The 25,189-nt window shown below is 39.1% G+C and overlaps 1 non-coding gene and 1 pseudogene across 1 annotated transcript; both read left to right on the top strand.

Moving 5' to 3' along the window:
- Positions 1 to 664: 664 nt before the first annotated feature.
- Positions 665 to 17,066, top strand: LOC150007996 (small integral membrane protein 8 pseudogene; annotated as a pseudogene).
- On the top strand, positions 12,867 to 13,002 carry LOC150007997 (small nucleolar RNA SNORA66). Its single transcript, XR_016512117.1, has one exon. It is a non-coding gene; the product is annotated as a small nucleolar RNA SNORA66 (small nucleolar RNA).
- Positions 17,067 to 25,189: the final 8,123 nt, after the last annotated feature.

Genomic DNA, 25,189 nt, shown 5'->3' with positions numbered 1-25,189 from the left:
TTGTAGCATTTTTATTTTATGTATAATAGCAAAAAGCTTAGAAGTGCTAGCTGAGCTTATCAGATCCTGCTATCCCATAGCATCAGGAAACTCCATTGGCATACAGAAGGAGTTTCTCATTTGGAAAAATGGTGGGTCCAAGACAATGTGGATGGCATGATGCACTTCCTCTAAAGAGAGCACGCGGCCTCTTAGACAGGACTCAGGGTTACACTAAATGTTATGCTTGCTGCTGCCCTCGGTCGTCCTTAAGCACTGACATTTTGAAGTCTAAGTGCGCCGTGCCTTGGGACTCCTTTGTAAAGAGGGCTTTGTAAGTGTAAATGGCTATTGGTACAACCTCTATTTGACTTCTGACTATCACCTCCAGTTCCAAGTGGAAGAGGTTTTGCTGCCTTTGCAGAGTCCTTAGCAGTCATCCCGTTTCCTTGGGGAGTCCATATTCCATCTGGCAAGACCATCGTTGTAATTTGTCAAAGGAAGAATTGTGCCACAGAAGCACGTGTCCTAAAGAAAGGGAGCGTATTGTCTGCCTGCCTTCCTAGTGTGAAGTACATTCAAAAGCCTTCAGGAAATGAATGATCAGCTGGACACTGATAGTGGCGTGGGGTAAATCTGGACTTAGGTTTTATATGGTTGGGGGATCCATTAGAATGGAACACGCATGGGGCTTTACACAAGAGACACAGTCCACGAAGCAACATCAGGGCAGACACTAGAAGATCGTCCGAAGGCAGGTTGGAAATCTGCCCAGATAAAACAAGGGTCACGGAACCTCATTTACATCATTAAGTTTAACTTTTTCTTTGTAACAACCACCAAAAAGGAGCGGCCAACTGACAGCGACTCAGTATGCCGAGGTAAACACCGCTCCACGCAGTTGACAGAATCCATCAAGGTGACCTGTTCCCAAAGAAATGAGGTTGTTGATCTCTTTTTTGGAGCGGAGTATTTTCATGAATACCTTAGGAGATAATAACACCTGAGGAAGTCCCAGGTAGCAGCCCTCTGCCACTGACATCACAGCGCTGTCAACTTCAGTGACAGATGAGACCAGATGTAGTCCTGGCTCTGCCACTTTCAGAAACTTGGAGCCTTAGCAAGCTATGCGTCCATCCCCGAGGCTGTATCTACTCATCTGCAGGATGCTCTCTGTCCGGTAGGAACGCCACATATCTCAACAGGCAGCTGCTCGCTTGCTTTCAATAAGTGCTAGTGCGTAATTCTTAGATTTATTGACATCCCTTGAAAGAATTAGAGGTCGTTGGTAATGCAAATAAATACACAATTAAAATTGAAATAAAGGGATAAATAGAAAGAAGGGGAGGAACTCATCCTACCGGAAATACAACAGCAAGACAGTTTCTGCCGGCAAAGGCAAAGCAAAGTGGGATAAGAGCCTCGCCCCTCTGTGCCTCTGTGATAAGATGGGGCCACTGCCTCAGTCACCCAGCTGCCTGCCATCCCTGCTGATAGGATCCAGCCAGTGACCTGTTTCCTCTCCTCGTGGCTGTTGCTACTGCCATTCCAGCCACCGGTGCAGCTCCTCAGGGCCTGGCCCTTAAAACTTCCATACATATCAAAAGATAAAATCACCCAGGCTCATATGGTAGCACCGAAATGTCATTTTGTTTCTCTTGGAGCATTAAAAAAAAAAAAAAAAAACACATCTCCGAGTAAAGGAAAAGATGTTAATTCTTTCCTTTGCATCTATAGCCTAAAAATACCAATAATTCCTTCAGGAAAATTTCAATGTAATTTTCAGAGTAGGTCTGACATCTAATCATAGAGGATCCTCAGTTTCTTTTTATACAATTTTTTAAAATTTAAGCTTTAGGATTCATAATTCCATTGCTGGCTCATTCTTGCCCTTTGACAATTGGATGAAAGCCTGTAATCTCTGAACTGGAGATTAGATTACTGTACTCCAAGATGGCAAGCAGATCTCTATCTGTGTAGAGAGAATTTTTCTATCTGCTGAATAGGTGGGAAGGGTTTATAGATACTCCATAGATTCTAGAAGTACCCTACTGTCACAGTTCTGCTAAATGATTATCTTCTGTATAGCACACGCCTCTATCCACAGTGAACAGACCATCCTCTCATTGAATATTTATTTATATAATTCCATACAAAGGTGATAGATTAAATTTAATGGTTATGGAGGAGAATATCAGAAATTTATTTCACAAGACAGTCATGTCATGTTCAGGAAGCATAAGACAGACCACAACAAATGATTAAGTTCTAAGTCCAGAATTAATAGCTTTCTTATCTCTCTCTATGCATTAGTCAACTTGGGCCTCCATAACATATCCTAGAATAGGGACTCAAAATACAGAAACTCGATTTTTTATAGTTCCCGAGGCTGAGAAGTCTACGATAAAGGTGCCAGCTGATTAGGTTCTGATGAGAACCCGTTTCCTACTTGGATGAAAGAAGAGGGAAGAAGGGAGGGAGGGAGCTAGAGAGAGAGAGAGAGAGAGAGAGAGAGAGAGAGAGAGAGAGAGCTCTGGTGTCTCTCCTTATTAAGTACTCTAATTCTATTGGATCAGGGCCCCACCCTTATAGCCTTATTTAACCTTAATTGCCTCCTTTTATAGCCTGCCTCCAGATACCGTCACACTGGGGCTTGAAACATACGAATTTGGGGGGACATAATTCAGTCCATAGTACTCCCCTAACCCAGACTACAAAACTACCCCATCAGGCCTGATCCCCTTTTGTGATTGGTAGGTAGGCCATCTGAACTATGAGCTGACCCCACAAGCAGTAAAGGAAAGTTAGAGGAACCACAGCTGCAGTCCCTCCCCGAAGTTAAAGTGCCAGCCAGTCAATATTAGATGGTAACCACCACACCCCCTATCCCCCACTAAAATGCCTAGCTTTTGGTATCCATCATAGTGGAGGAATCCAGGAAAAATGGAAATACACTTTTTCAATTAAGTTACAGTGTAGGATGGAAGACCAGGCTCCTGAAAGAGGTGTTGGCCGAGGGGGTGGGGCTGGGGGGCTAGGTACAAGGAATGATACAGATCTAGCAGATAGTACACAAAGTGATTCAAATGAATTCCAAAACCAGGCAATATCCTCAGCTAGAATTGCACACATTTCTCCAATTTAGAGAGGCTAAATTGCAAGATGCAAATCGGGTAATAGATTGCCATTGTTATCATGGTTAAAATAAATACCAGTACCAAAAGGCGATTCTATGGAATCATCCTGAAAACATCTTAGGTAAATAAGGTCATATGCACTTAAAACCAAAGAAACCTCCTGATTTCTCAGTTTGAGTGGACAGCATATTTATTGGGTGAAGTATATTACCCTTCACATCGTTGGTGCAAAATAGCTCTGAACTGCTGCATTAAATGTAAATAAATGCGCTGAATGTTAACAGTTGAAAGCAAAAACAAAGCATATTCACTTTGGTGAAAAAATTTCCACATTATCAACGATATTTTGATAATATACAGTAGCATTTAACTTTCACCAAATTAGAAGAATCCCAAGAGAGGGCCTAATTTCTAAGAAAAATAAAAATTATAAAAATAAAACATTTCCCATCCTTTCAATTCCCACTTTGCCATCTTAATGGTTTAATAAATGCATATTTATGGAAATAATTAAATCCCTTTCAAAATTTCTGGAGAGCACGTTTCTCCCTCATCTGTTTTATTCCCTCAAGTATTCTGTGTTCATTTTTAACGTTGTTCTCTTTTATACAAATATCAGTGGAGAACTTTTATACTAAGACTCTGCCTCAAATTTGTCAGTGCCATCTCTGAAAGTTAAAACTCCCACCTTTGGTGATTAATCAAGTTTGTTCTAAATGGGATTAATTCGGGTGGCATATAAGAAAGATTGTCAGGGTGCAAGTCCCTCCACTTATCTGTCCCCAGGTCTTTTTCTCCCCCTTGCTGAATTGAAAATGAAGCTGAGCTATAATCTTGGGCGGCAGATACTGGATCCTTCCTTTGATAAACATCTAAAATGCTAATGAATGTGGGCTGCGGTGCTGAACTAGCAAGCAAAGGATTTGACAAGAATCTGGAGGGTAGAAAAACGAAGAGCAACTTTCTGACTTAAAAGAACTCTTTTTGTTCACATGCCGTATTGTTTCCTGGAGAAAAAAAAAAATTTGCTCCCCAGAAAAACAGAAAAAAAATTCTGCTACATCAAAATGCGGAAGCATGAAAAACTGATGAGCTTTCAGATTGTCCTCTTTTGCATGCAAATCATACAGAAGTTCTCATTAGCATAAATGCATGAGCAACTCTAAATGCTTTTAATTTCCAATCTCAGCCAGCAGAGGAGTAATTTGTCACTGTCAGGGTGAAAATCTAAAAAGAAAAAAAAAGGAGCGAGAAGGACTCCATGCTAAATTGGAATCATATAAATTTTTGATTTGCTAATTGACTGATGCTGCCTTGAAGGTGTAAATAATTCAATGTACAGTCAGAAATAAAAGCATAATGTCCCTCTACCAAAGGTACATTAGTATTCCATGCAGCAGGACATACCTGACCACGTCTTTTTCACAGATACCCCCGTTAGTCAAATTATAAGTCTTCCGAAAGCAACTGCACTCAGGCAAACCCATAAAAATACCTCTCGTATACCCTGAGCTTTGCAAGGACAAGACATTAGGAGTGAGGAAACAGAACTCAGCAATTTTTTAACTGTGAGCATCCCAGCAGGTGACAGCCAAGGCTTCATGTAGGTCCCTGAATTGGTAGCTCGCTGATGCAATCATAAAGAGAAAAGAGAGAAAGCCCCAAATAAAAATCTCAGCTCTTCTCCTGCTAACTTTCAATCTTTGTTTTTCTTTAATCAACTGCTTTCAATGTCAGCTGCTAAATGTATATATTGCAAAAATATCTCATTAGTGTTGGCATGATATGAATATTTTAAAAACTGCTCCCCTATTGATTTTTATCTTATAGTTCTATAATATTAATATCCTCACTTTGAAATGTTTTAACCTGCGACACCTAAAACTTCATTTATAAATATTTTAGAAAATATTGCTTGATTCAAAGTCAAAAGGAATAAATGTGACTAAAATTCCAACTTATTGGAACTCTATTTTATATTTTTTATTTCATTTATTAATACTCATAAAAGAGGAAGCTTGAGGAAATGTGCTATAACTGCATTCAGGCACTTTTATTACAAAAAGTGACTGACGCTTAAAAGGCGATGCCAGTGCACTGTGAGAACTGAAAGTAGAAATTAACGTTAGACTAATCATTCCGACCCGAAATTCCACAGGGCGCGTGTGCCAACACTCAAGTAACTCCATTTGAACGACTTCTCCATTTCAGGATACAGACACTAGCCTTAGTCAATGCACCGCTCCAAGGTCTATAAGAGGTACTGCAAGCTATGGGAAGCTGACCTGTACACACTGACCAGGATGCCTAGAACGTAGAAGATACAAAACCAAGTCTTATAAACACACCGCAGCAAATCCTGCAGAGCATGTTTCAAAAAGACAAGAAAGTTAGCCAATCTTCTCTTAAACCTATTTATCAACCATTAGGCCTCATGCTAGACTGAACCAAATCCTGCCTCTAATAGCTTTTTCTTAACAATCCATCCAAATTCTAGTTTTTTGGGAAGTTTCAAGGAGCATAACTTGATACCACATGATGCAAATGTAAGTCTCATGGGCTGTTTAGTTTTTAAATATAATTTCACATATTGCCCTTTCTTGACTCCTTGTCTTTGCCTCTGGGAAGAGGAAATAAGAACAAAACTGAGTAATTCTTAACTTTTGAATGCTATGGGGCAAGTTTCAAGAATCTGAGTATCAAAATCTTTAGCCTTTTGCATCGGAAAATTTACATTAAACAACAAGCTTGAAAGAATATATCATCAATTAAAGCTAGGTTTTTGTTTTGTTTTGTTTTGTTTTGCCCTCAAATAGAATAATGTCCAGACATCCAGAAAGGAAGAGCTAGCGAGGGAAAAAGCAAAGTGAGAGGCTGAATCTGAAGATACAGATGGACGAGGGCAGGACCCGATATATAAATACGGCTTTGACCCACAACCTTCAGCAACCAGCTCGGGACGCCAACCCCTTATCTACAGGAAGCCACGCAGAAAGCCAGACTGCTGACAAGTCAGACTTGCAGGAAGCCATATTGCTCTCTTTTGTAAAAACCCAAGAAGCTCAACAAAAAATGTCTATATTGTTGGCTCAAAATGAACCAGTGCTTGTTTAATAACAGACAGCCTCCCTAATTTTTGTACTCCCTTCCAACTTAGGACCAACCAGAGAAAGCCAAATATGCTCACACGAATGCCTGTCTCCCCTGGGCCCCCAGCCCCCATCAGCTTTCCCTTCCCTCCACTGAAAGCCCTCCCCATGCCCCTGAGTCTTTGTGTCTCTGCCAAACGCCAAGTGATGGTGGCTGACTCTTGCTACAGCAAGCTCAGAAGAAATCGCCTTTGCTTTTCTCATTTGGATGGTCTTCGCTAATTTCCACCAAAGGGAGTTTGGCTCCCAAGTGCAGTTGAAGCTCCAGATCAGGTTGTTGGATCCAAGAGCTTTTCTCCTACTGGCTCCCGGAAGTAAAAAAAAAATACAAAACAAGCAAACAAAACTTTACAGTCAACCCAGGATTCCGGGTGACCAGAAAAACATCGACAATGAGCATTCATAGAACACACTGTAAGGGGCCCTGAAGGATGACTAATTTCCATCCTGACCCTCGGATGACCTTACCCCCACTCTTCCTCTTGATAAAACCCCAATTGCCCAGCCCGCTGCTGTTCATCCAAAAAAAGCAACTCCTCACTCCACCCCTAAGAACCCTTTCTGAGTGGCTCGTCTCCCCACTGGCTGCACTTCAGTTGACCTCACTCTGCTGAAGTTCTAATAGAAATTCCACCCTGTCTGCCCCAGGCAGAGCATCCCCTGGGCACCTCCTCTCTGTGTGACACTATGCATGAAGGTTCAGGCTTCAGCGCTCTGCTGGGTCTTCGCGCACGGTGTTGCTTAACATGCTCTGCCAGTTCCGTTTCATCTAACATTCGTAACAGCTCCCGAGGTGGATGCTGTTACTACCCCCATCTTAAAGAGGGGGAAACTCTGGAGTGAACGTTTTACTGGGTGGTCATTTCCAGGATGCATGATATGCAGAGAACACATCGATGGGAGTCTCCTTAACCCCAACACCTGTTACATTTGGGTGAGTAAGTGTTGTGAGCGTGCCAAGAACTAGGAAGGAGAAGAGGATTCGTGTTTCCTTTTTATATCCTTTACAATTTTTATTTCGTTTCCACTTTTTCAAACAAGCATTTATGAGTTTTGTAATTTGAAAAGCATCGAGGAAGGAAACTTTCAGGAGACAAGAAAGATCACCTTTGTTTTCTCAGCAGCCACATCACATGATGGTTTACATTGAACTCATGATTAATTAAACTTTATAAGCCTCCTTTTCCATAAATCGTTCTGTCTCTTCCAACCTGTACTCACGAAATTGATTTTTCAAGCAAAATTCAGAGACTTATATTTAATCAGTGATGAATTTCACATTCTTTGTTTTTGTTTTTCATTGCAAACCGGAAATTGTCTAACTTGGACTCTTTTCATCCAGCTCCCAAACAATCTCGCCCAGTTATTCGTCTTCTGCCACTGCAGCATTTGCACTTTGGTGCTAGAATAATGCTCCCATGCACAGAACTAGGAACTCTGGGTGACCTCACTGAAAACCTCCTGCCCCCCAAGTGCAGTTGAAGCTCCAGGTCAGGTTGTTGGATCCAAGAGCTTTTCTCCTACTGGCTCCCGGAAGTAAAAAAAAAAAATACAAAACAAGCAAACAAAACTTTACAGAGTCAACCCAGGATTCCGGGTGACCAGAAAAACATCGACAATGAGCATTTTTAGAACACACTGTAAAGGGGCCCTGAAGGATGACTAATTTTCATCCCAACCCTCGGATGACCTTACCCCACTCTTCCTCTTGATAAAACCTTAATTGCCCAGCCCATTGCTGCTCATCCAAAAAAAGCAACTTCTCACTTCACCCCTAAGAACCCTTTCTGAGTGGAAGTGGTAACACAATCATAAACGTTCTTCTTCTTTTTTTCAACGTCAGCATTATTCTAAAGTGTTTCATCAGCCTACTGTGTCTGGACCTAACTACACTACCTGAGGGTCCCTGGCATCCTGGGACTGGTGCCCTCCAGAGCTGGGCACACTTGGCATGGCTCCACAGGGCAATTTGATTGCCCAGCTCACAATCTTCTAAGCATATATATCCCACCAGAATCAGCAAGTGCCAGAAGGTGACACTGTCCAGAGAGGGGAAAAACATTTGAACCCAGAAATTTCTTACCTAAAACCAAATGTGTGAGAATGAGGAGAGAACCCCCACATGTTCAATGGGCCTCTCTCTTTTACCTGGTGTCTGGTACAAAGAGAACTAGTTTGGATTGATGCAGGCGAGTGAGACGGTTACAATTTGGGAAAGCAGCAACAGTTGTTCAGGATGACCCTAACTTTGGAAATCAAGTTTTTATCCTCTCCAGTCTTCTGGAGACACGCCATTCATTGTGCTTTCTCAAAGATGGCCAGCAGGGAACATGTGGTTACAGAGGCGGCAGATGCCCTCGGGAGCCTCTGATGGAATTTTTGACGCTTAAGCATTCATATTCCTCTGCCTGTACCTTGCCTTTCTGTTTGTCCGCTTCACTCTCGCTCCTTGCTACATCCTCATTTTTAGGAGCCTGAGAAGTCTGTAACCTCACATCTCCCTTCTTCACACAAGGTCAGGTCTCCATGGACTTGCATGCACGGCCTCACGTGGTACCTGGAACATGAGATGTACAAAGTAGCCAACTAGATTTCCACCGCAGGAAGAAGTCCCTGGATGCAGGAATGGAGGAGGACCACTTCTCCCTTGCTCAGCCTGGCATGGCATGCAGTAGACACGCAGAAAACACTTGATGAGTGGATGAATGAACAGAGAGAGGAAGCAATTTTCATACATTTAAAACAGGTGTTTTATGACTTCTTTAATTTCTTGGGCTTTGATTTCTTTCAAAATATTTGCTCTGAAATACCTTCCCCTTTGGAACATGGTTTTCCTTGATGGAACAGCAGAATTCAGCTGAGGCGTTGTGATTCCCTCTGTCATCTGTTAGCATTGCACCATCTGCTCCAAGAAGAGGGCCTCCTGGTTTCTTTCTTGCTCCAAAACATAGCCTGAAAGGGTCTTTTTGTTGTCTGGCATTTTTTTGCAAGCCTCAGCTCATTCTGGGTATCACCCTCCCAAAATCATTTTTATAAATTTGCTCCATTCATCATTACTCAGGTTCAACTCCTCCACATCCTGTGCATGTCCTTTTCCAGCAGGAGCCTATCTAACAGCTTCTAACTGCGCAGTGACAGAGTTGCCTGGACAGTCCCCCTTGCCTTTTTCATCAGGATCCTTCTCAATTGTGTTGTTTGAAAACCAGCCTTTTATGTTCTTAGATACACTCTTTGGCCACAAAATACTCATGTTTTTCATAAGTACTTAAAATAACTTCCGTAAAAATCTGTGACCAATGTTGTTGTTCTTGCTTATTAATTTTTTTCTCCCTGATTATACCATTTCTGCTACCTAGCCCATCCCCCACCATTTGTCCAACTGAAGAATCATTTGTGAAGTCAAGGATTCATGAGTTGTGCTCTGACTATGTAAAAGGTGTTTTACTGAGCAATGTCTTGCTGAGTACCTCAGTCTCTCCACCTATAAAATGGAGAAAACAATGGTTCCTATTCAAGCAACAGCTTCCCTCATGCAACTAGTTTCTATTATGTAACAATTGTTTATCACAGGGTTTCTCAACCAGGGCAGTTTTATTTGTTTGTTTGTTCGTCTGCTTTTCCCCCTAGGGGAAATTTTGCAATGTCTGGAGATAGTTTTGATTTTCACAAAGGAGGAGAGTTGCTACTGACCTCTAGTGGGTGGAGGTCAGGAATGCCGTCAAGTCTTCCACAACAAAGAGCCATCCCTCCTCAATGCCAACAGCACCACAGTTGAGAGCCTCTGGGAATGTGAACCCTATGGAGACAGGAGCCATGTTGGTCATAATCATTATTGTATCCCTGGTACCTAGCACAGCACTTAAGTAGCTGTATATTTCTAAAACACTTTTTAAAATTAGAGTTAAAATAATATCAGAAACTATCAAGTTGTCCTTCCTAGCGAATAGAAGTTAACCAATATATTATGAATGCAGTGGTTTTTCACCATGTACATTTAGTGAAATGACCAGAAAGCTCTCCTCTTTATACTATGGGGTTAAGGAGAGATTTGTGTGAGGCCTGGAGGTCAGGAGATAAGCAGTAGCCAGTATGTTCTGGAGGTTGACATGGGGCCCTTGCACAGTTGGCTTTTATGCACACAGGTGATGGCTTTCTGGTCCACTTCATTGGCAGGATTCAACAGTTGTGCCCACAGCTCCTTGAACTCCTATGGCATCTCCTTCTTTCATTTCTCTAGTCGGGGACCAGATGCATGTGCTGCTCTTTGGCAAAAAACACCAGCTTCTTCTGTAGGACACCTTGGTTGTTGAGGTCAGAAGTGGTGAGAAGCAGGCACAGGTTCTGGTTTGTCCTCACTGTTTCCAAACTGCCCTGGAATTTTCTGACTTGTCCTTGCTCACTCCTATTTCCCATCAGGCTTTTCTTCCTGAGTACTGTCCCTACTAACCTGCAGCAAACTCAGGTCTCCCACCACACCCAGAACAACAGTCTTCCACAGACTTTGACAATAGTTTCCTATCCCCATATCATTTGGTTCTGTCTTCCTAACTAAGCCCTAACTGATACAATAGATTTATAGAATAATGGCTTTAAAGATGTTATTTCCATTTAATACTTAGCAATATATACTTATTGGTGCCCAACCTATATCTCTTCACACCATGTCAGAGCTAACCTGCACATAGATCTTGTATATACCATGACTCCATGCACCTGTTTATCAGATGGTTTATTTGGCCACAGGAGTGTGCCTTGGCTCACACCCGAGGGAGGGCAGAAGTGTTAGGAAATTAGCATCACAGGAGTAACCCTCAAGTAATCCCCACCCTACTGCAGGTCCATCTGAGGTGTGTTTCACAGTGTTTATGAGAGCCGTCATTGGACGGAAGCTCCAATCGCCGGAGCAATGATGACTCACTAAAACACACTTTATCGGCCTTTTTCCCCATCCCTCATTTCTCCTCTGCTACACAGCACTCTTCGGATTGCCTTTTAAATTATTTACTCCCTTTCAGGAGCTGCTTTTGGTGAAAGTCAAACTAATACAACCTCTAAAAGTCTTTATATTCTACTTTAAAAATGAAAACATCCCCGCTGTGAAATGCAAAAATGTAATAGCCAACTAATAGTATCTCAAGAGCATCATTTTGTTATAGCTTCTTATAGAAAACTTAAGATAAGTTTCATAACATTTTCAAAAAAAAAAAAACTAATTTTTATTTCTCCCAAAGCTCAGAGCCTATGTATTTCCCTTTTATGCTAACTCTAGAGTTACAGGCAATGAAGACATAAGCACTCCACCTTTATCCAGGTATGGAATGACCAAGTTACAACTATAAGCTATATGCCAGGACTTGACAAGGTAGTGAAAATCACCTAGAAAGTGAAGCAAGAGAAGTCCACGTCTCCCACTACTTTATAACCTAATGTGTAGAAAGGCTAAGTAGACAAAATTAGCCCAAATTTCTACTTTCCACTTGATACATACTATACAATGTTTTTGTACATACATTCACTAGTTTTTCTTATTCTTTTCTCTAAAAAAAAGTCACCATGTATCATGGAAATTTATATTGAGTTTCCAAGTAGTTGAGCTCTTACTGTTCCAAATATATAACAAAAATTAGAATTAGTTTAACTAGTTCTTTTAAATATAAAATATTACCGGGAAAACTCCCCCATGCAAAAGTCATCGGTGAAGACTAGGTTTGACATGACTACTTAAAAGACAGAAATACAGGGTGGGGTAAAAGTAGGTTAACAGTTGTGAGTACACAAAATAGAGAGTTTCTTTTTGTATTGTTATTTATTAATTATTGCCTTACTTTCCATGCGACAACTGTAAGCCGACTTTTGCCCCACACTGTACTTGCTTAAACTATTTTCATATTGATTATTTTTTTCCTTCTTTCTCTTTTTGAGCCAATGACAATACTCCCAATTTTATGAAGCCAATAAACAGTGACTAAAGGGGATGCAGCCACATATTTGCTGATGATCCAGAACATGTGTGTGTGACAGGGCTGCTGGCCCCATACCACAGAATTGTCTGTTTTGGAAGTCACATGATGTCCTGGCCCAAATGTAACAGACTCTGTAGACAATCTGTACAGTTTATAGAGAGTCAACAATCCAGCTACAGATGAAAGATTGAAGCCACCATTTAATAACCCACTACACATCAAAAATCATTTCTACGTAAGAAGGAGGGGGACATTTTTTTATGTTCATGTTTCAGCAGAGTCCATTGCAAATTTCAACTGGAAAGTAGAAATTGATAATAAGAAATGTCAATATGCTTATTTCCTCTGTTCTTAAAAAAATTGTGATTATACAAGTTTTGTTTTGTTTCCCAAGAGAAAGATTATAATATTCCTTAAACAAATTCCTCTGTGGGGAAATAATTCAGGAGGAAAATTCAGAAAAGACAAATTTTCATCATTGGAGGAATATGTACAATATTATTCATCACAAAAATTAGAGTAATTAAACATAAGTAAACACCAAGTGTATTTAGATTAAATGAACTGATACTTTTTCTTTGGATAACTAAAAGAGTTGTTTCACATCCCTCTGACTGCTGTTTTTAACAATGGCAATGGTACATACTGGATCATTATCTCTGCATGATGTTGCAGAAGTGAGGGGAACTAGATTTGCTAAAGTAATTGTAGTGATAGAAATGTGTTAGTTTCAGAAGCTGCTGAGGTGGTGGTCCATTCTATCCTAGTACAGTGGGGGGGAAAAAAAAAAAAAAACCAATGGCTATTACAGCCTTTTCTTTCATGAAATACAACTATACTTCCTAACCAAAGTAATAGGAATAATACAAGTTATAATGAGTCTGGGTTTAAGTGCATCACTGGGAAATCATTTGAATGTAGAAAAAGAGAGCTTTGTATAATAAGAGAACTTCAGCTTTATTGTATTAGATTGTGTCAGATTCTCTACTTTGCAAAAGCCTTAGAGTCTTAGCTCAATAGCCTATTATAATAGTGCACATCAAAAATATTTTCTTAAATTTGGAGACTGAAATTTGTCCTGCAGAACAAAAAAAAGGGGGGGATCTTCCAATACAATTAGAACATACTGTATATAAAGAAATTATTTGGGGGATGCCCCTTTGTAATTGCACCAGTTTTAATTTATAGTAGCCATTTATTATATCTGCTGCTTTGTTTGCGGATGAAAGTTTTATGCTCTGCAGAAATTCAGTGCAATGAGGCAGGCCTAGTATTATTTTTGTTGTGCTGGGTTACATCCAATCTTCTTTATTTATGCTAAGCAATTGTTTTAGATGATTCTTAGTTTTTCTTCAATACTATGGCTCACTCTTGCAGAAATGTATGAAAATTTTTATTTTGTAAAATATGGAAGGCAAAATCATGCATTATGCTGCTCTTGCAAAAAAAAAAAAAAATTAGCTCTTGCCAAAAACGAAGCAGTTGATCTCTTGCCATGCTGTTGTGCATGATTACTAATTTTCTATCAGGCATTGTCTTACGATAAACAAAACGGTCCTTCAATGATGCCAAAAGGCTGACAATTCTTTGATAACTCAGCAAGACTACCTCTAACTACTTCCCAGAAGGGTGCTTTTCAAGGAAACCACATCTATGGCTTTTCAGAAATGCCAGGGAAATAAGCATACCTCGGGCAAATGTAATTGTAATGTTAATTAAATGATCCTCTCACTCATTTATTAATTATAGAATCATAGAATGAGAGGGTTGAAATGACCTTGAGAGATCAACAGAGTCAGCACTGACATGCTCTGGAGGGACCACAGATAAACTATCCTGGACCCCCAGAAAACTATTTTATCTTTTAAATCTTAGTAAGGAAATGGAGTTCACAAGCTCCTTTCACGACCTAGTCCGGGGATACATGCTCTAAGGGTGAGGAAACCTTCCCGTACACCCTTGAGGTGCCATTTTCAGAACAGCCTACGACACGCCTGGAGTCCGTCCTGCAGGTCGGCCCGGATTGCTTCGTTTCCCTCGGGAACTATTCCCTGTCCAGGCTTAATACACTCACTGTGTCGGACTTACACGCAGTGTCTTCTTTTTCTAGCTTTTCAGTTGTTACTGGTTATTTTAAATTCTCTTAAAGTTTTCCACATTTTCCTTTATTTTTGAAAGTGGTACTTGAAAAATGTAGAAATCTGACCAAATGCACAACAAAGAATAACCTCCAACCAAACTCACTCTAGGCCAAATACGCAGCAAAAGGTATTTGCTCTAATGGCCCATTTTGCCCACCGCGAACAGCAGGAGAGGGTAGCTCTACACACTAGTTCCATTTCAGAGAAAGAGAGAAAAAATAAGGGCAGAATAAAAATGTTAAATTTAAAATGGCCACAAACTTAACTTATGTCAATGTCCTAAAAATACATGTTGAAGGTAAGAAAACTCCCAAAAAGGAAAACTCAAAGAAAATCATGCCTATCCATATAATAGTTCAAACTGCAAAACACTAAAGATAAGGAGAAAAAGAAGGAGGAGGAGGAGGAGAAGGGGTGGAGGGAGGAGGAGGGGGAGGAAAAGGAGCAGGAGAAAGAGCAGGAGGAGGAGGATGAGAGGATGCCATACATATAGTAAAAAATAGCAATGCCAGTAATTACAGGCTTCTCATTAGAAACCACGGAAGACAGAGACAGTGGGACGACAGCTTTAAAATACTGATTTTTTTAAAAACTGTCAATGAAAAATTCTATGCCAAGTGAAAAATATTTTTAGGAATTAAGGTGAAATGAAGAAATTTTAAGACAAAGAAACGTCAACAAAATATGATCAGAACTTCAGTACAAGAAATGTTTAATATATTTCTTCAGACTAAAGAGAAATGTTTCCAAAGAAAATTTTGAATCTTCAGGAACAAATGAAAAGAATTAGAAATGATAACTATCTGGGTAAATATTTATTCTCAAGTTTTATAAAATACTTATGACTTTAAAATAAAAATTGTAACATTATCTCATCAGATTTTCAATGTATGCAGTTGGAATAGATATAACAGTGTAAATATGATAAATTAGGTATTAAAAAGATCTATACAATTGCAAGATCTCCAATCTTACATAAAATGATACACTGTAAACTGTAAGTAGCCTGGGAAAGATTAGGGATATATATTGTTGTTCCTCGGAAAAAAGTATTTTAAAAACTGTGGTTAAGATATAGCTAGGATGGCAATGAAATATAGCAACATATAAGTTAAAGTAGAATACTAAAACATATTCTAATAACCTAAGAAAAGCAGGAAAAGAGAGAGGGAATAAAAAATAAACAATGAAACAGGGGACAAAACAGAAAAAAATAATAAAATGGATGACATAAATCCAAGTATATAAAAATTAGATTAAATGTTAATGATATAAATAATCTAATTAAAAGTCAGATATTGTCACGGTGGATAAGAGACAAACAAAACCACCATAAAATGATGCCTATAAGAGATGTATCTTAAATAGGAACGTACAGGTGTATTGAAAGAAAGTGGATGGAACATGACACAAATAGTAAGCCAATGAAAATGGGAAGGACAGTATTCACACCATATAAAACAAACTTTAAGTCAAAGAGAATTACCAGATACAAAGACGGACATTTCATAATGGAACAATCCTTCAGGATGACATGATAATCACAGATATGTTTGCAACTAAGAAAAAAACATACACAGGTAGGGGGAAATGACAAAATTAAAGGAAAATTTAAGACAATTCCACAATCAGAGTAAGAGATTTTAACATCTACCTAACAGCAATTGATGAAATATTTGAGGGGTGGGGGAAGCAAAAACAGAAGATTTAAACAACCATAGCAACCACATTGATCCAATTGACTTGTATCAAATACTATATCCAATGACACCAGAATATAATTTTTTCAATTACATATGTCATTTTACCAAATCACAGAGTACTTGAGATGATACAGTGAATGTTCTCTGAACACAGTGGAATTAAATTAGAAATCAATAATCTCGAATATTTTGAAAGCAAAAACCATGTTTCTAAAAATTTCATGGGTTGAAGATGAAATCTGAATATATGGTAAACTGAAGAACAAAAATACAGCATACCAAAATACGTGGGATGCTACCAAAACAATATTCACAAGGAAACATTGCTTTAAATGTTCGTATTGGGGCGGGGGCGGGGGGGACCGAAAAAGTAAAAATAAGTAGAAATAATAAAATAATAAAGATAAGATTAACAGCAGTACAATAGGCAATAGAGTAAATAACAAAATAAAATGTAATTTAAAAAAAGAAACTAGTTCCCGAAAAGTTCAACATACTTGACAAACCCTTGGACAGATCAAGAAAAGAAGAGAGAGGTGTTTACTGCGGGCCTGGCCTTCGCAGGCTCAGCAGGTGTCTGGGACAGGGTGGGGTTCGGTAGAGCACCCCGAATCCTCGCCACTCCTGGGACCTCTCTGACCACACAAGGCCAATTGCCCGCCTCTCGCACCAGGAGCCTGCAACTCTGGTAATAAATCATCATTAGTCAAGGTGTCTACGGCACCTGAACCCCCAGCTCTTAGAAAGGAACCACCCAAAGAGAAACCACCTAGGGCTAAGAGGGGTCCGCACGGTGACCTTATTTCGCGCTGTGAATCCAGAGCTCTTCATGTAAACTATCAAACCTGTAATGGCTTCCACTGGTGACCCTTCCGCTATGCGTGGCTTATATTGGTTATCTACATGGAACACAAGAGAAGAAAAAGGACCTCTAGGAAGCTATTGATAGCAAGGATACAGTTCTATATGGAGAGAAACATCTAAATGGGATTAATAGTGCTGGTCACTATGGTTGGAGCTATATTAACGGCTCTGGAGTCGTCAGATGATAGACCGTATGAATGCACATGACCATGCTTCCTATTCAGCGGCATCCAAACCACGATAGTAAATTCTGTATTTTCAAAGCTGCATCCATTATCTCATTCTTTTTCCACGGAAAGCTTCTCAATGCATTTTCCAAAATTAAATCCTCTTATAAAAAGTGCCATGAGAATGGAAGTCATTTTTGTTAATTAAGTTCTATATAATCAAAGTACCCAGCGTTGTTAAATTTGCATGGTATTTTTAATATTTTAAGATGAATTGTGCATTTGCAATTCTTGTGAGGATTTGATTGTTTCCCTATTTGCAAAGGAAATGTTCATTTTCTACCTGGGCATAGAACCTATATTTGTGAAGAAAAAGAAATAATTGTACATTATTGTAAAAGCTGTAGTCAATGTTAAAGACAAACATTTTATACAGAGTCACAGATGGTTCATATATTTTGTTTTTCCATTTCAGCTATCTTAGGTCTAGAATTTTAATTGAAAAGATACTCTCACTCGGTTACTAAAACCAAAATTAAATGAGAGAATCACCCAAATTTATTGGAGTTTTCTTTAAAAAGGAAGTATAATGTTTTTATTTGACGACAGCTGTTACCTATTTTAGTTTGTGTAAATTAATGTTACAATGATATAATAAACATAAGACCAAAAAAGAAAAGAAGAAAACAAAAATTACTAATATCAGGAATAAAAAAAGAATTATCAATTCAAATCTTAAATATAGTAAAAAGATCAAAATTTTAATGTCAACAAATTTGACAACTTAGGTGAAACTGACAGATGCCTTGAAAAATTCCATTTATAAAAATGATCAAAAACCAGGGAATCTGAATATCCTTATATCATTTAAAGAAAGTGAATATTTATTTTTTTTAAATTTAGCAATCACAGAAAAACAAGCAAAAATACTTTTACTGGAGAACTGTAGAAAACATACAGGAAAAAAGATCATGCCAATTTTCTACATTTTCAAAAAAGAAAAAGAAGGAACACTGAGAAACTCATTATCCAGAATTATAAACCTAAAATATTATTTAAAATATGCCTCCAGAATATAGACACAAATAACCTTTATAAAATATAAGAAAATAGAATCCAACAATATATTGAAAATATGATACATTATAACCAAATAGGGTTTATCTCAGGAATTCAAGGCCGGTTAAATCTTTTTTTAATTAAATATATTTTACCATATTAAAATACAAAGGCGAAAATTTGTATCATCATTCTAGTAGAGACAGAAAAAGCAGCTGACAATTCAATACACATTCCAATTAAAATATTTACCAAGTTGGGAATAGAAAGGTATTTTATCAATCTGATTTTTTTAAAAACATAGCTAACATCATACTTAGTGGCAAAAATATTGAACATTTCCCACTAAAATCATTAACAAGGCAAGAATGCTCATATTTATCAATTCTATTCAACATTGTAATTAAAGTTTTAGTAAGGCAAGAAACAGAAATATAAGGCATAACACTGAGAAAGAAGAAAGTATTTGAAAAAAAATTCCATGAGTTTACAAAACCTTTAGGGACCTAAGGGAAGGGAGATATCATTTCATGGATTAGAAAACTCAATATCACTAAGATGTCAGTTTTAACTAAACTGTTCTATGAATTTAACACTATTTCAATCAATGCTTTGTTTTTGTAGAAATGGTCAAGCTATTTTTAAAACTTATATGGAAATAAAAGGAATTGGAATGGCCTAGGAAATTATTTAAAAGAAGAACAAAGTTGTAAAACTTATCTGATAAAACAAAGAAGTTTTTTACAAAGCTACAATAATCAGGACAGCTAGGAATTAGTAAACAGATAAAAATAGATAATAAAATGCAAGAGAGTTCATAAGTATACCCATATGTATATTGTCAATTAATTTTTGGTAAAGGAGCCAAAGAGATTCAATTGACAAAAAAGTTTTTTTTATTAAATGGTGCTGGAACACATGGAAAACTCATATTTTAAAAATAAGCATTGACATTTGCTTCTCATAATGCAAAAAAATCTATTCAAAATAGATTATAGACTTAAATGTAAAACCTAATAATGACACTTCTACAAGTAACATGGGAGATCTTTGTGACCTTGGAATTAGTAAAAATTTCTTAGGTCACAAAAGTCACAATCCCTTAAAATTTTGAAAAATTGGACTTCATCAAAATTAAAAGCTTTTGATCTTTGAATGAATGATACTATCAAGAAAACAAAAAGAAGAGCCATGGTTTTGGGAAAAAAAAAATTTAGAGAATCCATAAGACAAAGGGTTTGTATTTAGAACATTATATGTAAAGAGCACTTACATTCAATACTTAGTCAAACCACCAGTTAAAAATGAGCAAAAGACTTGAAAAAAGAAGACACTTTTTTTTTTCAGATTTAATGTGTTTTATTGATTAAAATATTACATTTGTGCCAATTTCCCTTCCCTCTGCTCCCCTCCACCCGGTGGCCCCCCTCCCTCCAGTTGTCCCCCCCTTTTAGATTATGTCCATTAATTGTGCATACAGTTCCTCCCAACCTCTCTCCGTCTATTCCATTCCCTCCTACCATGATCCCCAATTCCTATATCATCTCCCTCCCTCTCCCCACTCCCCCTCCCTGTTGACCTCCCCCCAATATGCTTCCCGTACCCACAGTTCCTTTTCCACTCTCGTTGCCTGTTTAGTTTGCCTTTGTTTCATCTCCCTAGCTTCTGTTTTTTAAACCAGTCCCTTTAACATCTCATATAACAGTGGTTTGGATCTAATGAACTCTTTCAGTTTTATTTTGTCCTGGAAACACTTTCTCTGTCCTTCTATTCTGAATGACAATTTCGCTGGATAGAGTATTCGTGGTTGTAGGTTTTGGATTTTCATTACTTTGAATATTTCTTGCCAGTCCCTTCTTGCCTGTAGGGTCTCTCTTGAGAAGTCAGCTGATAGTCTAATTGGGACCCCTTTGTACATAATTCTTTTCTTCTCTCTTGCTGCTTTTAAGATTCTCTCTTTATCTTTAATTTTTGACATTTTGATTATGATGTGTCTTGGAGTGGTTCTCCCTGGGTCCAGTCTCTTGGGAACTCTCCTTGCTTCCTGGACCTGCAAGTCTATTCCCTTCCCCAAGTCTGGGAAGTTCTCCTTTATTATATTTTCACTCAATTTTTCAAGTTCTAGTTCATCTTCCTCGCTCTCTGGCAAACCAATGATTCTTATGTTGGGCCTTTTATAGCTGTCCCAGAGGTTTCTGATCCTCTCATCGTTGCTTCCCATTTCCTCTCGCTGCATTGGTTGACTGCTTGTTCCTTCTCCATATTCCGGTTTGTTGAAATGAACTCTGGATTCCTCACCATCTGTCTCGTATGTGGTTTTGTTCCTTTAGTTATGAATGTTTTTCGCTTCTTTCTTATCTTTTTCCTGCTCTTTTGTGAATTCTGTAAGCCACCTGATAACAATGGCCCAGAACTGAGCCTCTGACAGGTTTCTTATCTGTTCATCTGTCAGGTTCTCCATCTGCTGTCTGGTGAGCTGTGCCACCGGGATTTCTATAGTTGTCTGCCTCATTTTGACAGATGTGTTTTGTTTTCTTGGGCCGGCTGTAGGGGGCAGTGCCTGTGTACGCGTCACAAGTCAGCGACCGGCGCCTGCCTGTCTGCGACCTATTTCGCAGCCCTGTGGTGCTTTCTTTGGGGGCGGGGGTCCAAGATGGATTCACACAGTTATTCAGCTAGGAGACCGGGATCCGTCCTCCCGCCCCCCTGGGCCTCACTGTTCAAGGCGATGCGGTGGCCGCTCTCCCCAGCGCTGGGGTCGCGCACTGCCAGGGGCTTGACTGCAGCCAGGATTTTTCGCCGCCCCGCCGCTGTCCCAGGTGCGACCGCAAACAGCACTGCCCTCTTTAACTCTTACCTGCCCAAATGGCACCGCTGGTTTATAACTTCATATGTTGGGCTTCCGTGTAGTTTTATTTTCTGGAATTTCTAGTTATCCTTTGTTTTGAAGTAGTTGTATTCCTCTCTAGTTGTAGAGGGAGACCTAGCGTGTCCGTCTAAGCCTCCATCTTGGCCGGAAGTCGAAAAAAGAAGACACTTCTTGCAAAACAACATACGAATGGCCAAGAAACACATGAAAAGATAGTCAGCCTCATTAGTCATCAGGGGAATTTAAATTAGAATCAAATACGATAGGACTCTGTTCCCATTCTATGCCTAAAACTAAAAAGATCGACAATGCAAAGTGAAGGCAGGAGACAAATTGGAAGTCACACAATTTAAAAATGTACAGTTTATTGTATGCAAATTATCCTTCAGTTAAGTTGGAAAACACCTGTAAACTTCCTTGTCCTAAACAAAAAAAAATATTCCAGCATAACCAAGATAAATAAATAAATAAATGGGTGTGTGTGTGTGTGTGTGTGTGTGTGTGTGTGTACCCCAAAGAGTCTGAAAACAACAACAGGTACTCTAACTATGCTCATCTACGCAAACAAAAGAAAGCCAGGCGGCTAAAACATTCACATCAGTGGTTCACTGTTTCGGTTCAGCTTTTACTCAGAAGACCCGTTCAGTCCCTATTCCTAATAGGAGCGCTGCAGCCGCGACTCACTTCACCATCAGCATTCTCAATGCGACTGTAGTAAAGCTAACAGATTTGACATAATTTTCCTGTAAGGAAAAAAATATCTGACAAAAACGGCGCTTTTATTTAGTGTACAGATGTTAACTTTATTAAACTGAGAACGTTCTCCTCCCTCTTAACATTTTGCGGGCAATACTTCAGCTCTAATAAATGACCTATTTTATACTTGCAGCCAGACAATTAAATGTACTGAAAACCTGTGATCAAATAAAAATTATGACGGTGAGTTCCAGCTCCCATTGGTGTTTTTTAAAATAATTTTCAAAATTTTCTTTTTACCTCATAGATATGCAAAATTGTTTATATAGACAAAATACATTTACATGGAAAGTTATAACATATTAATGAAGACAATGGATCTCCTGAGAAAACAGAGGCCAAAGATCAAAGCAACTTGAAATTTCTTTTAATTTGTAGGGTTTTGGAAAAGGCAGGAAAAACATTTGCTCATTTCTGTATCAGTTAAGATTCAGTATTCACTGGTCAGACAAACAAATTACCATATACTGATATGCTAATGAAGTCCTTAGTGAATATTTCTCACACCTAGAGTAATATATAAATCTTGTTAATGAAGACAGAAAAAACTTAAAGATTGAAAATATAGTAACAAAAATATTGTGATGGTGAGCATGACATAATGTTACCGCGTGTAATTAAGTAGTTATTAATAAGAAAGAGAGCAAAGGGAATTGGACATTGAGCTTAATAAACTGAGGAGCATAAGCCTGTTTGCTTAGTCAGGAAGCTACAGTTCAACACACCCCAGAGGATGACAGCATTGCTCTGCCAAGGGGTTTAACACTCCCCCATTCCCCTTGGTGGTTTGGGATTGGTGGCGTGTACAGGGAGGCACTTGACCAGGACAGATGTGCCAGGCAGTGAGAGTGGGGCCCGTGATGCAGGCCTGGGGCGGTAGCACAGATACAGAGAAGACAAAAATGTGAAAGGGGCTCATGTCCTCCAAATCTGGTTAAAAACAAACAACCAACCAAAAAACCATTGGCCAGTATCAGTTCAGCCTGAACCCCACCCTGCACAGCCCGAGGGGAAGCCTCAAGCCCAGCTTCCAGCATAGCAATGATTCAGAGTCAAGGATAAGGCAATTTACAGAAAGTGCACTCTTTAAAGTGCTTGATGCCTGGAATTAGTTTGCTAGGGCCGCTGTAACAAAGTACCACAAACTAAGAGGCTTAATAACAGAAATCTATCTTCCCATAGATCTTCAGGCTAGGCGTTGGAGATCAAGGTGCCGCCCCACCACGCTCCCTGTGCAGGACCCAGTGTGTCTCCCAGCTCCTGGTAGTTCCTTAGTTTGTGGCAGCGGAATTAATCTTCACATGAACTCGTAGCTCTACAATGCCATGTGAAGATTGGGTCTGCGTCCAAAGTTGGCACTTCTATAAGGACATCCGTATATCAGCTTAGGGTCCACCCTAATGACCTCATTTTAACTTGATTACCTCTGTAAATCTCCAAATGAGGTCACATTCTGAGGAACTGGGGACCAGGGGTTAGGGCTCCACCCCACTTTATCTAGGGATCCCCATTCTACTCATAAAACTAATAAATAGCTAAATGTGCATTCTCACCTGTACCGAACTCTGCAAATAGCCCGACTCGAGGTGGCAGGAACGAAGCCTATCAGAGTCTTCTCCGTTAAACTAAAGAAAATCCTATGGTCTTGAACTGCTTGCTCGCCTACCAAAGTCATCGTTCAACTCTCTTTTACTCTGCGTGTTGATGTATTTCCATTAGTTTTCTCTTCTCTGTACATCTACACGTAATCTTACAAGCCTTTCGGTGATGTGGGCTGATATTTACGGGTCACTCCAATCTCTAAGGTTTAGGAATAAGGCTCTGAGAAGTAGTTTAGGAAATGTTTCTGTAACAATAATTAGGATCACCTCTTATGTCTGGTACAGAAAAGGTCCGACAACTAGGAATTTCTATATGAAAATAATGACAGAGGCATAGAGTTCTAATCAAAGTACTTTGTGCCATAATAATAAAAATATTAAAACAGATAAAGTATGACCAGCACAAATGATCAAAGTCAAGAAGGTCACAATGTTAAATGGCACTGGACAACGCATGGGTCCATGTCACTGTCATATCCAACACTCACTGTCAAGTAGAATAAAAATGTCTGCACACCAGGCACCTATGTTTGTTCACTTATTCTCTCTTGCTCCCAAAAATAAATTTAGAGCCACTTTCTTCTCCAGGAAACTGCCTTTCTTGCAATCTATTCATAGTTTTGGGAGAGTTCCTTGTTTAAATGTTTATATGTGAAACAATACTCTCCAGAATAGCTTTATTTTGTCTTTATCTTAACATACAATGAAAATCAGAATAGCTCAGATAACTGCTCTACCTACCTCCGAAGCAAAGGAAAGGCCAACAGATCACTTCTTTCTGTAATTCGCTTTAGCAAAGGACAAGGGAAGGAAATTCGGGCCTTAGGCAGGCTATTGCATAGATCCATCATATTTTAAGTCTAATAACTTTTTCAGAAGCACAATAAAAGAATAGCAAACCATTTTTATTTGAATAAAATCTACTTCCACAAAGCATGGATTTACCAAAGCACTTCAAAGGCCATTCACCGAACACCCCAAGGACGGTTTTAAGTTAAATTTTGAGAAAGACTTGACTTGATGGTCCATACAGAAAGGCAGAGGGAATTTTATTTACAGTGAGAAAGACGCTGAAGAAAGGGAAAAATACAATCCCCTTATTTGTTTCTAGAAAGGTGGTCAGAGCACCAGACAGTACCACACAGAGCTTTCTGAATTTAGATCTTGAGGAGATAAAGGAATAAAAGCTTCCACAGTTCTCCATTGTTCCACACATTTCTTAAAGAGTAAATTAAATTTTAATATGTTAGGTAACTACAGGCACACCTCATTTTAATTGCACTTTGCTTTATCGTGCTTCACAGATGTTGCATTTTTTACAAATTGAAGACAAGACCCTCCACCAGCAAAGAAGATTATGGCTGACTTTATTGCAGTACTTGATTTATTGTGGTGATCTGGAACCAAGCCTGCGCTATCTTCAAGGTATGCCTGTACTAATTAGTGTTTTTCTTAATTAAAGATCTGGGTTGGAAACCACACCGATCACTCTAAATTGGATTCAAGGATTGGAAAAAGCGAGTCGATGGAGGGAAATCATCAGCGGTAAAGCAAAGCGTGGCTCGAATGTCATGAGAAGAAACACGGTAAGCAGCGGAGAGAGCTGTGGGGTCTCTCCCTTCCTAAGCCCAGTGACTCGTTATGACATTCTCTCTACGGTTGTATGTTCACTTGCTCCCTGTATGAAAGAAGGAAGTTCGAGAATTAACACAGGACACTCCTAATATAAATAACAACAGGAGGTTAAAGAAAAATCAATTGAAATTATTTCAAGGTCATCAGTTCTGAGCCAGAGGGGAAA

This window comes from Furipterus horrens, unplaced genomic scaffold (assembly GCF_987537825.1).
Source record: "Furipterus horrens unplaced genomic scaffold, mFurHor1.1.pri manual_scaffold_6, whole genome shotgun sequence".
In the NCBI taxonomy this organism is placed as follows: domain Eukaryota; kingdom Metazoa; phylum Chordata; class Mammalia; order Chiroptera; family Furipteridae; genus Furipterus; species Furipterus horrens.
Note: the sequence above shows the minus strand (reverse complement) of the source record. Positions and strands in the feature narration are given on the sequence as shown.